Here is a 14,081-nt window from a genome sequence, read left to right on the forward strand (position 1 = left end):
ATGAGGAATCCAGCAGCAAGTAACCCACCTGCTGACTCCCCAAAGCCTGTTCACCAAGACACACCAAGTGAAGACTGTGATGGAATATCTCCACTTGGCTGAATAAATGCAGTTCCATCAAGACAAGAAGCTCAACCACCATGCAGGACAAAGCACAAAGCAGCCTGCTTGAATGGCACCCCATTCAGAAACATTTACTCCCTCCACCACTGCCGAACAGTGACAGCAGTATGCATCATCTGCAAGATGCACTGCAGGAACTCACCAAGGCTCGTTAGGCAGCACCTTCCAAACCCACAACCATTGCCATCTAGAAGGACAAAGGCAGCAGATACCAGGGAACACCATCACCTGGAAGTTCCCCTCCAAGCCACTCACCATCCTGACTTGGAAAATATATCGTCATGCCTTCACGGTCACTGGGTCAAAAGCCTGAAATTCTCTTCCTAACAGCACTGTGGGTGTACCTACCCCTCAGGGACTACAGCGGTTCAAGAAGGCAGCTCATCATCACCTTCTGAAAGAAACCAGGGATGGACAATAAATGTTGGCCTGGCCAGTGAAACCCACATTCCATGAACGAATAAAACAAAAGTAGCTCACTAGACCACGACCTAGGGCAATTAAGAGTCAACCATTTCAGTGTGCAACTGGAGTCACATATAGGCCAGACCAGGTAAAACCAGCAGCATAGAAGCAGAGAATGCTGGATAAACTCACCTGGTTTGGCAGCAGATAGGGTGAGAAACAGAGTTAACGTTTCAGATCTAAATGGCCCTTCTACATTTCATATAGATCTGAAACGTTAACTCTGTTTCTCTCCACAGATGCTGCCAGACCTGCTGAGTTTATCCAACATTTTGTTTTTATTTCAGATTTCCAGTAGCCACAATATTTGGCTTTCATTAAGAACAGCAGGGTCCTTCCCTACAGAACACTGGTCAATTAGTTCCATTCCTACTTTGCAATCATTTTTACTGGTGCCAGCTTTTCCCATCTCCATCGCTCAGCAAGAGCCTAAGGGAGAAGATGACCCATCAGATCATACTGAGGTTGTGTGTGCCTGGAGCCTGCAGCTGTACTGGGCTCTACTCAGAGATACCTGGACATAGGCTGGGTTAGGAATCCTCTTGTTGGATCACAATGTGTAGAATGCCATTAAAATCTGAACTAAGATTTATATTTGCATTTTATTTTTGCTCTCAGTAATAGCAAACTAGACAATTATAATTAGAAAATATCTTAATTTATTTTCTAAAGACTTTATTCAGGTACAGAAGGTGAAATCACACGGGATTAAATGTGAGCTGGCAAGATGGATACAGAACTGACTCGGTCATAGAAGTCAGAGGGTGGCAGTGGAAGGGTGCGTTTCTGAATGGAGGGCTATGACAAGTGGCGTTCCTCAGGGATCGGTGCTGGGAGCTTTGCTGTTTGTTTTATATAGGAGGACAATGTAACTGGTTTGATTAGTAAGTTTGCGGATGACACAAAGGTTGGTGGAGTTGCGGATAGCGATGAGGATCGTCAGAGACTACAGCAGGATATAGATTGGTTGGAGACTTGGTCGGAGAGATGGCAGATGGAGTTTAATCTGGACAAATGTGAGGTAATGCATTTTGGAAGATCTAATACAGATGGGAAATATACAGTAAATGGCAGAACCCTTAAGAGTGTTGATAGGCAGAGGAATCTGGGTGTACAGGTATACAGGTCACTGAAAGTGGCAACGCAGGTGGAGAAGATAGTTAAGAAGGCATGCTTGCCTTCATCGGCCAGAGCATTGAGTTTAAAAATTGGCAAGTCATGTTGCAGTTTTATAGAACCTTAGTTGGAATATAGTGTTCAATTCTGGTCGCCACACTACCAGAAGGATGTGGAGGCTTTGGAGAGGGTACAGAAAAGATTTACCAGGATGTTGCCTGGTATGGAGGGCATTAGCTATGAGGAGAGGTTGGAGAAACTTGTTTTACTCTCACTGGAACGATGGAGGTTGAGGGGTGACCTGATAGAAGTCTACAAGGTTATGAGGGGTATTAACAGAGTGGATAGTCAGAAGATTTTTCCCAGGGGGGGATGAGTCATTTACTAGGGGGCACAGGTTTAAGGTGTGAGGGGCGAAGTTTAAAGGAGATGTACGAGGCAAGGTTTTTACAGAGGGTGGTGGTTGCCTGGAACTCACTGCCGGGAGAGGTAGTGGAAGCAGATACGATAGTGACTTTTAAGGGGCGTATTGACTAATACATGAATAGGATGGGAATAGAGGGATATGGTCCCCAGAAGGGCAAGGGGTTTTAGTTCAGTCGGGCAGCATGGTCTGTGCAGGCTTGGAGGCCCAAAGGACCTGTTCCTGTGCTGTAATTTTCTTTGTTCTATACCCCAACAATAACTCATTGATATTCATCAAGAGAGAGTTAGGACAGCAACTCTTGAATTAAATTGGTTTTAAACTTACTCCATAGCTGTCTTCAATGAAGTATTTCTGATGAGCAATTAGGAATGGAATCACATTGAAGATTTCAGTTCTCTGGGATTTAAAAGTCATTTTCCCCCATTGAATGCAAGATGAGCTGCCTCATGGCTTGCATGAAGAAAACATACAGGCCTCAAGTCACTGGATACCAAAGGCAGGAGTGCCGAGTCCCCCTTCATTGTAACAAATACCACTATAATCTTACAACACCAGATATTGCAGTATGGATACACATCCCACACATGCAAGCATCATTAGGAAACTACTTCATCATTTTAAACCTTCCTATGTCAGATGAGATGAGTAAGTGGTGCAAAATAAACTCTGTCCTCTATCTGCACAAAAGGTCCACAAAAGATTCTGGTATTATAATTATAGATAACAATCAGCTAACCAATCAGGAAACCTGGCATCTGGAATCATTATTTGCTGAAGGAGGCATCTTCCAGTCATGGCTGCACCTCAGTCACTTTTAGTTGTCATGGGAGAAATAAATTTAGATGAATTTGGGAGATAAATGACTGATTAATATATGCAGATACAGCAGGGATTGGTTTATGGGGAGATACAACTTTAAGAACTGTGCACCAGAGGAACTTGGCTATTGTTACAATGGTCATGAGAATGCACGTACAGGGTGCCACATTTACTGTTGCACTGCAGTGGGGTGGCAAGCAACAATGCAGCAGTCCACCAGCCACATGGGGAGATGCAAGAAACACACTCGAAGAAGCTCCAAAATTTTGAGTCGACCTTATAAAGACATAACACCGTGGCAGCAGGTGTCAGTGGACAAGACTTGAACATTAAATTGAATTTAATGGTGAATTAGATTGAGGAAAATCAACCCAAATTAGTGGCAGAAAGAGGAATTGAGTGAATCATGTGAAAAGGAAATGGTCACTGCCCCCAAAGCAATGAGCACAAGCTTCAGCCCACAATGCATTGGGAACAATGTCAGAGAAGCATCTGAGAATTTTATACAAGACTGCAGATTGACATTCAGTAGCTTTCTTAAAGGCACTATTGAGGAGGAAAGGGTCAGCTCCATCCTTTAGCGTGCAACAAAGATAGGGTTTAATTTGTTTAATAGTGGGAAGATGAGAGAGGGCAACCCAGGTAAAACGCAGACATTTTTGAAAAATGCAGGACAAAACCGCAGCCAAAGTCAAATCATCAGCTCTACCAATCTGAGCTTCAAAGCCTGAGGCAGAAAGCAGATGCACGTGTTGACAATTTCTTAACAAGATTGCAAAATGCAGCCAGAAAATGTAAATTCAAGGAAACAACTGAAAGACTGCTGGATCAGCTCATTTGGGGCTCTGCACACCTTGGCAGTACAAAAACATTTGAAGTACAAAAACATTTAATTGGAAAGGACAAACTCATAATATCACAGGCTGTGGACACTGCCAGAGTATTTTATGTTGCTTCACGGGATGTGGGTGTTACTGGCTAGGCCAACATTTGTTGCCCATTCCTAATTGCCCTTGGGAAGGTGATGGTGAGCTACGTTTTTAGTCACTGCAGTCCATGTGATGTAGGTACACCCACATGGTGGGATGGACTTCCAGAATTTCGACCCAGCGATGGTGAAGGTACTGCGATACCGTTCCAATGAAGCCAAAAGTAGACAAATGATGAACCGACTAAAATAGCTAGTTTTCAATTAAGCCAAGGGAAAGGCAACAGGATTGAGTCTGAGAAATAGCAACAAAAGAATGCACACCAGACAGAAAGATTTGCAAAAAGGCTGTGGACGGCCACAAAAGTTCAAAGAAGGAAATGTCCCACACATGGGTCAAATGGATAGCTTGTGGAAACCTCAATCACTGGGAAAAGATGTGCAGAACAAAGAAAGATGATGATGTTCTGCCAGTCAGATTCAGAATAATCACACCCAAAACTATGCTGGAGGAATTTCACCAGAAGATACACAAGGACCAAATGGAAACGTGTTAGCGCAAAGCCACATGAATTGTGATTTGGATAGGCATCCCCAACGACATTGAACGAATGGTATCTACATGTAATGTATACCATAGAAATACACAGCAGAAAGAGAAATTGATAGCGAATGAAGTACAACCCAGACCATAGCACACTGATGTATTCACATATTTAGGAGGAGACGGTGGTATAGTGGTGATGTCATTGGCCTAGTAATCCAGAAGCCCAGGCTAACGCTCTGGGGAAATGAGTTTAACATCACACGTTGACAGCTGATGGAATTTAAATCTAATTAATAAAATCTGGAATATAAAGTTAGTCTCTATTACCGATTTTCAGGAAGGAAATTTGCTGGTCTTGCCGACATGTGATACACAGCAATGTGGTTGACTGTGAACAGCCCTGAAATAGCCTCGCAAGCAGCTCAGTTCAAGGGAAATTGGAGGTGGGCAACAAATGCTGGTCTTGCCAGTGACACCCACTTCCCACGAAAGAATATGAAAAACAGACACACAATCAAGAATAGTATCTGAGTTGCAAGTCCAGCTCAAAATCTCCTTTTACCCAAAAGGTGAAAGATTTGAGAGCTACAATCATCTTGGAAGAACAAGCTCTGTTTGCTGAACAAATAGTTCCTGAAAGTATAACATGTGACACAGAAACCCAATTCAGCTGCAGAGAGAGAATTTCAGGAATTCACTGAATGGTATGAGTTCAACAGCATCCCCTCATCGCATTACCCAAGAGGCATATGTTCACAGAAAAACATCTGATCTACATCTCTCACAACTGACATGAAATCACCTGCAGAGCTGTTGAAGAGATAAAAGTTCAAGGCAACTCTGCCAAGCAAGATGCTCCCTTCAAATGATGAATTGGAAGTAAGACAATACCTCACTGATGTATGGGCAGAAGGATGTCAACACTTCAACAAACATGCTAAATCCTGCCCAAGTTGTTGAAATTTCAAATTGCAGATGTACAGGATCCAATCATGAAAACCTGGAACCTGGCAAAAATTGCTGGTGAGCCAAGACTGAAACCAGCAAATGACAAGGAACAGAGTCCATATCTGACTGACACCTGCTGGAAAAGCAGAAAAATAAACAATGATACCTATGATGTGGAGATGCTGGCTATGGACTGGGGTGGACACGATAAGAAGTCTCACAATACCTGATTAAAGTCCAACAGGTTCATTTGGAATCACAAATCAGGCAGGAAGGAGCAGCGCTCCAAAAGCTCATGATTCCAAATAAATCTGTTGGACTTTAACCTGGTGTTGTGAGATTTCTTACTGGCTAAATAAGGACAGTATTTGTGTATTTCCCCAGTTTCGGCCACACTCTCTGGCACCTCGGATTCCCGGGATTATCTCATATTGAAAAAGGCTATGTGCATCCCGTGCACCTGAGGATGGACATTTACGGGGTCCTGGCATTCTCCACATATGGAATCAGTAACCCCATTGGGCGCTGTAACCACTGCCTGTTGGACTTTAACCTGGGTGTTTGAAGACTTCTTATCAATGATACCAACATCATCGTGAACCAGCAATACAACATCAACATCACTAACATCATTAACCAGCAAGACATCACCAAATCACTAACATCATTAACCAGCAAGACATCACCAAATCACTAACATCACCAACCAGCGAGACAACAAAAACATCACTAACCAGCGAGACAACACCAACATCACTCACATCACTAACCAGCGAGACAACATCAACATCACTAACCAGCAAGACAACACCAAATCACTAACCAGCGAGACAACACCAACATCACTAACATCACTAACCAGCGAGACAACATCAACATCATTAACCAGCGAGACAACATCAACATCATTAACCAGCGAGACAACACCAACACCACTAACCAGCAAGAAAATACTAACATCACTAACTAACGAGACAACACCAACATCACTAACCAGCAAGACAACACCAAATCACTAACCAGCAAGATAACACCAACATCAGTAACATCACTAACCAGCGAGACATCACTAACATCATTAACCAGTGAGACAACATCAACATCACTAACATCACTAACCAGCGAGACAACATCAACATCACTAACCAGCGAGACAACCCCAACATCACTAACCAGCAAGAGGACACCAACATCACTAACCAGCGAGACAACAGCAACATCACTAACATCACTAACCAGCGAGACAACATCAACATCACTAACCAGCGAGACAACACCAACATCACTAACCAACGTGACAACACCAACATCACTAACCAGAGAGACAACACCAACATCACTAACCAGCAAGACATCAACAACATCACTAACCAGCGAGACAACATCAACATCACTAACATCACTAACCAGCGAGACAACACCAACATCACTAATCAGCAAGACAACACCAACATCACTAACATCACTAACAAGCGAGACATCATCATTAACCAGCAAGACAACACCAAATCACTAACCAGCGAGACAACGACAACATCACTAACATCACTAACCAGCAAGACAGCACCAACATCACTAACCAGCAAGACAGCACCAACATCACTAACCAACGTGACAACACCAACATCACTAACCAGAGAGACATCAACATCACTAACCAGAGAGATAACACCAACATCACTAACCAGCGAGACATCAACAACATCACTAACCAACGTGACAACACCAACATCACTAACCAGAGAGACAACACCAACATCACTGACATCACTAACCAGCGAGACAACACCATCATCACTAACCAGCAGGACAACACCAACATCACTAACCAGCAAGACAACACCAAATCACTAACCAGCGAGACAACACCAACATCACTATCACTAACCAGCGAGACATCACTAACATCACTAACCAGCGAGACAACATCAACATCATTAACCAGCGAGACAACACCAACACCACTAACCAGCAAGACAACACTAACATCACTAACTAACGAGACAACACCAAATCACTAACCAGCAAGACAACACCAACATCACTAACATCACTAACCAGCGAGACATCACTAACATCACTAACCAGTGAGACAACATCAACATCACTAACCAGCGAGACAACATCAACATCACTAACCAGCGAAACATCAACATCACTAACCAGCGAGACAACACCAACATCACTAACCAGCAAGATGACACCAACATCACTAACCAGCGAGACAACAGCAACATCACTAACCAGCAAGATGACACCAACATCACTAACCAGCGAGACAACAGCAACATCACTAACCAGCAAGACAACATCAACATCACTAACCAGCGAGACAACACCAACATCACTAACCAACGTGACAACATCAACATCACTAACCAACGTGACAACACCAACATCACTAACCAGCAAGACGACACCAACATCACTAACCAGCGAGACAACAGCAACATCACTAACATCACTAACCAGCGAGACAACATCAACATCACTAACCAGCGAGACAACACCAACATCACTAACCAACGTGACAACACCAACATCTCTAACCAGAGAGATATCAACATCACTAACCAGAGAGACAACACCAACATCACTAACCAGCAAGACATCAACAACATCAGAGAGTGGTGGGAGTGTGGAATGAGCTGCCGGATAAAGTGGTAAATGCGGGGTCACGTTTAACATTTAAGAAAAACTTGGACGGGTTCATGGATGAGAGGGGTGTGGAGGGATATGGTTCAAGTGCAGGTCAGTGGGACCAGGCATAAAATGGTTCGGCACAGACAAGAAGGGCCAAAAGGCCTGTTTCTGAGCTGTAATTTTCTATGGTTCTACGGTTCTATCACTAACCAGCGAGACATCAACATCATTAACCAGCGAGTCAACACCAAATCACTAACCAGCGAGACAACACCAACATCACTAACCAGCGAGATAACACCAACTTCACTAACCAGCGGGACAACGACAACATCACTAACATCACTAACCAGCAAGACAGCACCAACATCACTAACCAGCAAGACAGCACCAACATCACTAACCAACGTGACAACACCAACATCACTAACCAGAGAGACATCAACATCACTAACCAGAGAGACAACACCAACATCACTAACCAGCGAGACATCAACAACATCACTAACCAACGTGACAACACCAACATCACTAACCAGAGACAACACCAACATCACTGACATCACTAACCAGCGAGACAACACCATCATCACTAACCAGCAGGACAACACCAACATCACTAACCAGCAAGACAGCACCAACATCACTAACCAACGTGACAACACCAACATCACTAACCAGAGAGATATCAACATCACTAACCAGCGAGACAACACCAACATCACTAACATCACTAACCAGCGAGACAACACCAACATCACTAACCAGCAAGACAACACCAACATCACTAACTAGCGAGACAACACTAAATCACTAACCAGCAAGACAACACCAACATCACTAACCAGCGAGACATCAACATCACTAACCAGCGAGACACCAAATCACTAACCAGCGAGACAACAACATCACTAACCAGCGAGACAACAACATCACTAACCAGCGAGACAACACCAACATCACTAACCAGAGAGACAACACCAACATCACCAATGGCACCAGCAGGTGACAAAAAATTAGTGACATCAAGCATGACTCCTGAACACCAGGAACTCGCACAACATTGCACCTGCAGCATGCCAATGCTCCACTGAGAGCAATGAATGTCAAATCTACAAGATGGAGGCACAATATCCTATCACCAAAACGATACAGTGAACGATCTTTGAGAAAACAACTTCAGGTGTTCAGTTGATTTATAAAAGCCACTTCTAATTTTCAGTTGAGGAAACAAAATGAGTGGAACAGTAATACTGATATAGTGGCATTATATTTTTCTTAAAAAAGGGGTGTTTTTGTTGTATTATTTGTTTTTGTTATATTTTTGTGAAGAGCTAGGACCTTTCTGCTATATACATTAATGATCTGGAAGACGGAACTGAGGGCATAGTTGCCAAATTTGTGGATGATACAAAGATATGTAGAGGGACAGACGGTGTTGAGGAAGTGGGGAGGCTGCAGAATGGGCAAACAAGTGGCAGATGGAATACAATGTGGAAAAATGTGAGGTTGTGCACTTTGGTAGGAAGAATAGAGACATAGACTATTTTCTAAATGGGGAAAGGCTTCAGAAATCTAAAGCCCAAAGGGACTTGGGAGTCCTGATTCAGGGCTCTTTTAAGGTTAACTTGGAGGTTCAGTTGACAGAAAGGTGAATTCAATGTTACCATTCATTTCCAGAGGGCTGGATTACAAGAGCAAGGATGTACTGCTGAGGATGTGTAAGGCTCTGGTCAGACCCATTTGGAATATTGTGAACAGTTTTGGGCCCCATACCTAAGGAAGGATGTGTTGGCCTTGGAGGGGGTCCAGAGGAGGTTCACAAGAATGATATTCCTGAGGGACAGTTGAGGAGTCCGGGTCTATAGTCAATGGAGTTTAGAAGGATAAGGATAAATTAAAATTTATAGAATACTACGAGGCCGAGATAGAGTGGACGTGGAGAGGATGTTTCCACTAGTGGGAGGGACTAGAACTCGAGGGCACAACCTCAGAGTGAATGGACGCTCCTTTCAAACTGAGATGAGGAGGACTTTCTTCAGACAGAGGGTGGTGAATCTGTGGAACTTATTGTCACAGAGGTCTGTGGAAGCCAGATCATTGAATGTCTTTAAGGCAGATAATGATAGGTCCTGGATCAATAAGGGGATCAAGGGTTACGAGGAGAAGGCAGGAGAATGGGGATGAGAATCATATCAGCCATGATTGAATGGTGGAGCAGACTGGATGGGCCGAATGGCCTAATTCTGCTCCTATATCTTATTGCCTTATGGACCTTATTGTTATTAGAATGCACATACAGGGTGCTATATGTATTGCTGCAAGCAAGTAACATAGCATCAGCCCACCAGCCACTTAGAACATAGAACATTACAGCGCAGTACAGGCTCTTCGGCCCTCGATGTTGCACCGACCAGTGAAACCAATCTAAAGCCCCTTTAATCTACACTTTTCCAATATCATCCATATGTTTATCCAATAACCATTTGAATGCTCTTAATGTTGAAGAGTCCACTACTGCTGCAGGCAGGGCATTCCACGCCCTTACTACTCTCTGAGTAAAGAACCTACCTCTAACATCTGTCCTATATCTCCCACCCCTCAATGTAAAGCTATGTCCCCTCGTGTTAGCCATCACCATCTGAAGAAAAAGGCTCTCACTATCCACCCTATCTAATCCTCTGATCATCTTGTATGCCTCTATTAAGCCACCTCTTAACCTTCTTCTCTCTAACGAAAACAACCTCAAGTCCCTCAACCTTTCCTCATACGATCTTCCCACCATACCAGGCAACATTCTGGTAAATCTCCTCTGCACCCTTTCCAACGCTTCCACATCTTTCCTATAATGCGGCGACCAGAACTGTACGCAATACTCCAAGTGCGGCCGCACCAGAGTTTTGTACAGTTGCAGCATGACCTCATGGCTCCGAAACCCAATCCCTCTACCAATAAAAGCTAACACACCGTACCTATCAACCTGGGTGCCAACTTTCAGGGATCTATGCACATGGACACCCAGATCCCTCTGTTCATCCACACTACCAAGTATCTTTCCATTGGCCCAGTACTCTGTATTCCTGTTATTCCTTCCAAAGTGAATCACCTCACACTTTTCCGCATTAAACTCCATTTGCCACCTCTCAGCCCAGCTCTCCAGCTTATCTATGTCCCTCTGTAACCTGCCACTTCCCTCCGCACTGTCTACAACTCCACCGACTTTAGCGTCATCCGCAAATTTACTAATCCATCCTTCTACGCCCTCATCCAGGTCATTTATAAAAATGATAAACAGCAGTGGCCCCAAAACAGATCCTTACGGTACACCACTAGTAACTGAACTCCAGGATGAATATTTCCCATCAACCACCACCCTCTGTTTTCTTCCAGCTAGCCAATTCCTGATCCAAACCACTAAATCACCCTCAATCCCATGTGTCCGTATTTTCTGCAATAGCTTACCGTGGGGAACCTTATCAAATGCTTTGCTGAAATCCATATACACCACATCAACCACTTTACCCTCATCCACCTCTTTGGTCACCTTCTCAAAGAACTCAATAAGGTTTGTGAGGCACGACCTACCCTTCACAAAACCGTGCTGACTATCCCTAATCAAATTATTCCTTTCCAGGTGATTATAAATCCTATCTCTTATAATCCTTTCCAAAACTTTGCCCACAACAGAAGTAAGGCTCACTGGTCTATAATTACCAGGGTTGTCCCTACTCCCCTTCTTGAACAAGGGGACAACATTTGCTACCCTCCAGTCTTCTGGCACTGTTCCTGTAGACAATGACGACCCAAAGATCAAAGCCAAAGGCTCTGCAATCTCCTCTCTAGCCTCCCAGAGAATCCTAGGATGAATCCCATCCAGCCCAGGGGACTTATCTATTTTTACCCTTTCCAGAATTCCTAACACCTCCTCCTTATGAACCTCAATCCCGTCCAGTCTAACAGCCTGCATCTCAGTACTCCCCTCGACAACACTGTCCCTCTCCTGTGTGAATACCGACATAAGATATTCATTTAGTGCCTCTCCTATCTCTTCAGACTCCACGCACAACTTCCCACTACTGTCCTTGACTGGCCCTAATCTTAACCTAGTCATTCTTTTACTCCTGACATACCTATAGAAAGCTTTAGGGTCTTCCTTGATCCTACCTGCCAAAGTCTTCTCATGTCCCCTCTTGGCTCTTAACTCTTTCTTTAGGTCCTTCCTGGCTAACTTGTAACTCTCAAGCACCCTAACTGAGCCTTCATGTCTCATCTTAACATAAGTCTCCTTCTTCCTCTTCACAAGAGATTCAACCTCTTTTGTAAACCACGGTTCCCTCACACGACTGCTTCCTCCCTGCCCGACAGGTACATATTTATCAAGGACGCGTAGTAGCTGTTCCTTGAACAAGCTCCACATTACAATTGCGCCCATCCCCTGCAGTTTCCTTCCCCAACCTATGCCACCTAAATCTCGCCCAATCGCATCATAATTTCCTTTCCCCCAGCTATAACTCTTGCCCTTCGGTATATATCTATCCCTTTCCATTGCTAAGGTAAACGTAATCGAATTGCAGTCACTATCACCAAAGTGCTCACCTACCTCCAAATCTAACACCTGGCCTGGTTCATTACCCAGTACCAAATCCAATGTGGCCTCGCCTCTTGTTGGTCTATCTACATACTGTGTCAGGAAGCCTTCCTGCACACATTGGACAAAAACTGACCCCTCTAAAGTACTCGAACTATAGCTTTTCCAGTCAATATTTGTAAAGTTAAAGTCCCCCAGAACAACTACCCTGTTACTTTCGCTCCTATCCAGAATCATCTTTGCAATCCTTTCCTCTACATCTCTGGAACTTTTCGGAGGTCTATAAAAAACTCCCAACAGGGTGACCTCTCCGTTCCTGTTTCTAACCTCAGCCCAAACTACCTCAGGAGACGGGTCCTCATCAAACGTCCTTTCTGCCACCGTAATACTGTCCTTGACTAACAATGCCACACCTCCCCCTCTTTTACCACCTTCCCTGCACTTACTGAAACATCTAAACCCTGGAACCTGCAACAACCATTCCTGTCCCTGCTCTATCCATGTCTCCGAGATGGCCACAACATCGAAATCCCGGGTACCAACCCATGCTGCAAGCTCACCCACCTTATTCCGGATGCTCCTGGCGTTGAAGTATACACACTTCAAACCACCTTCCTGCCTGCCAGTACACTCCTGCGACCCTGAAACCTCATCCATGACCTCACTACTCTCAACCTCCTATACACCGGAGCTGACAGGATTAGGCATTGCACCCCATCTTGGGCTTGATCTGATACTTGATCTTAAAAAATGTACACTAATTGGTGATCAGTTTAATACTCGACACCGAACAGTGCTCAATGATATAACATTTACTTTAATTTCACTTAGAATTACAGAGCTTGATTTTAAATCATTTCCAGTTTTTTTTAATCCAATTCAATCAAATCAAGTCCAATTCAGAGTCTCAACAAGTTGAGACATTCCCGGTCCAAGCTGACAAGACAGGGCTCTCACCTCCTGTCTTGGGCTTGATCTACATGATCCAAGCTGATTGGAGTAGGCATTGCACCTCCTCCAAAGCTTGATCTAATTTGCATCTTAGCCAAAAGGCAGAGATGCTGCTTTTAAAAATTGCTTCAAATGAAGCTAAAATGTAACCTACTGACTTCAACCAAGCACAGCATGTCGATACTACACTTGATCTTAGCCAAAAGGCCGAGACAGTTGCGACGGGACCTTGAATTTAACAAGCAGATACATTTCACCACCACGGGAAGCAGGCTTGTCACTGGACCCTTGCAACATTCAAGTGGGAGTGAATCATTTCATCCCTTCACACTTCTACATATAACATTGAAACAACTTGCACATTCATTCTAATCATCTGAAGTACATCAGTTTTTCACTTCCATTTTGTAACAAAAACAAAGAACTTATTGAAATCAAGGATTCCCTTTCTGTTAATAACAGTTTCTATAATTGCTGCAAAACGATTTGGGAATCACTTTTAGGAGAAAGTTACAAAGCTCACTCT

At 43.8% G+C, this 14,081-nt stretch overlaps 1 protein-coding gene and 1 non-coding gene across 3 annotated transcripts in view; both read right to left on the reverse strand.

Annotated features, from left to right (window-relative positions):
- cabin1 (calcineurin binding protein 1) overlaps window positions 1-14,081 on the reverse strand; it is a 524,701-nt gene that overhangs the window by 294,950 nt on the left and 215,670 nt on the right. The gene's annotated exons all lie outside the window — the stretch shown is intronic.
- LOC144503241 (U2 spliceosomal RNA) lies at window positions 13,585-13,775 on the reverse strand. The gene has a single exon (XR_013499460.1). It is a non-coding gene; the product is annotated as a U2 spliceosomal RNA (small nuclear RNA).

The sequence above is a fragment of the Mustelus asterias genome, chromosome 13 (assembly GCF_964213995.1).
Source record: "Mustelus asterias chromosome 13, sMusAst1.hap1.1, whole genome shotgun sequence".
NCBI lineage: Eukaryota > Metazoa > Chordata > Chondrichthyes > Carcharhiniformes > Triakidae > Mustelus > Mustelus asterias.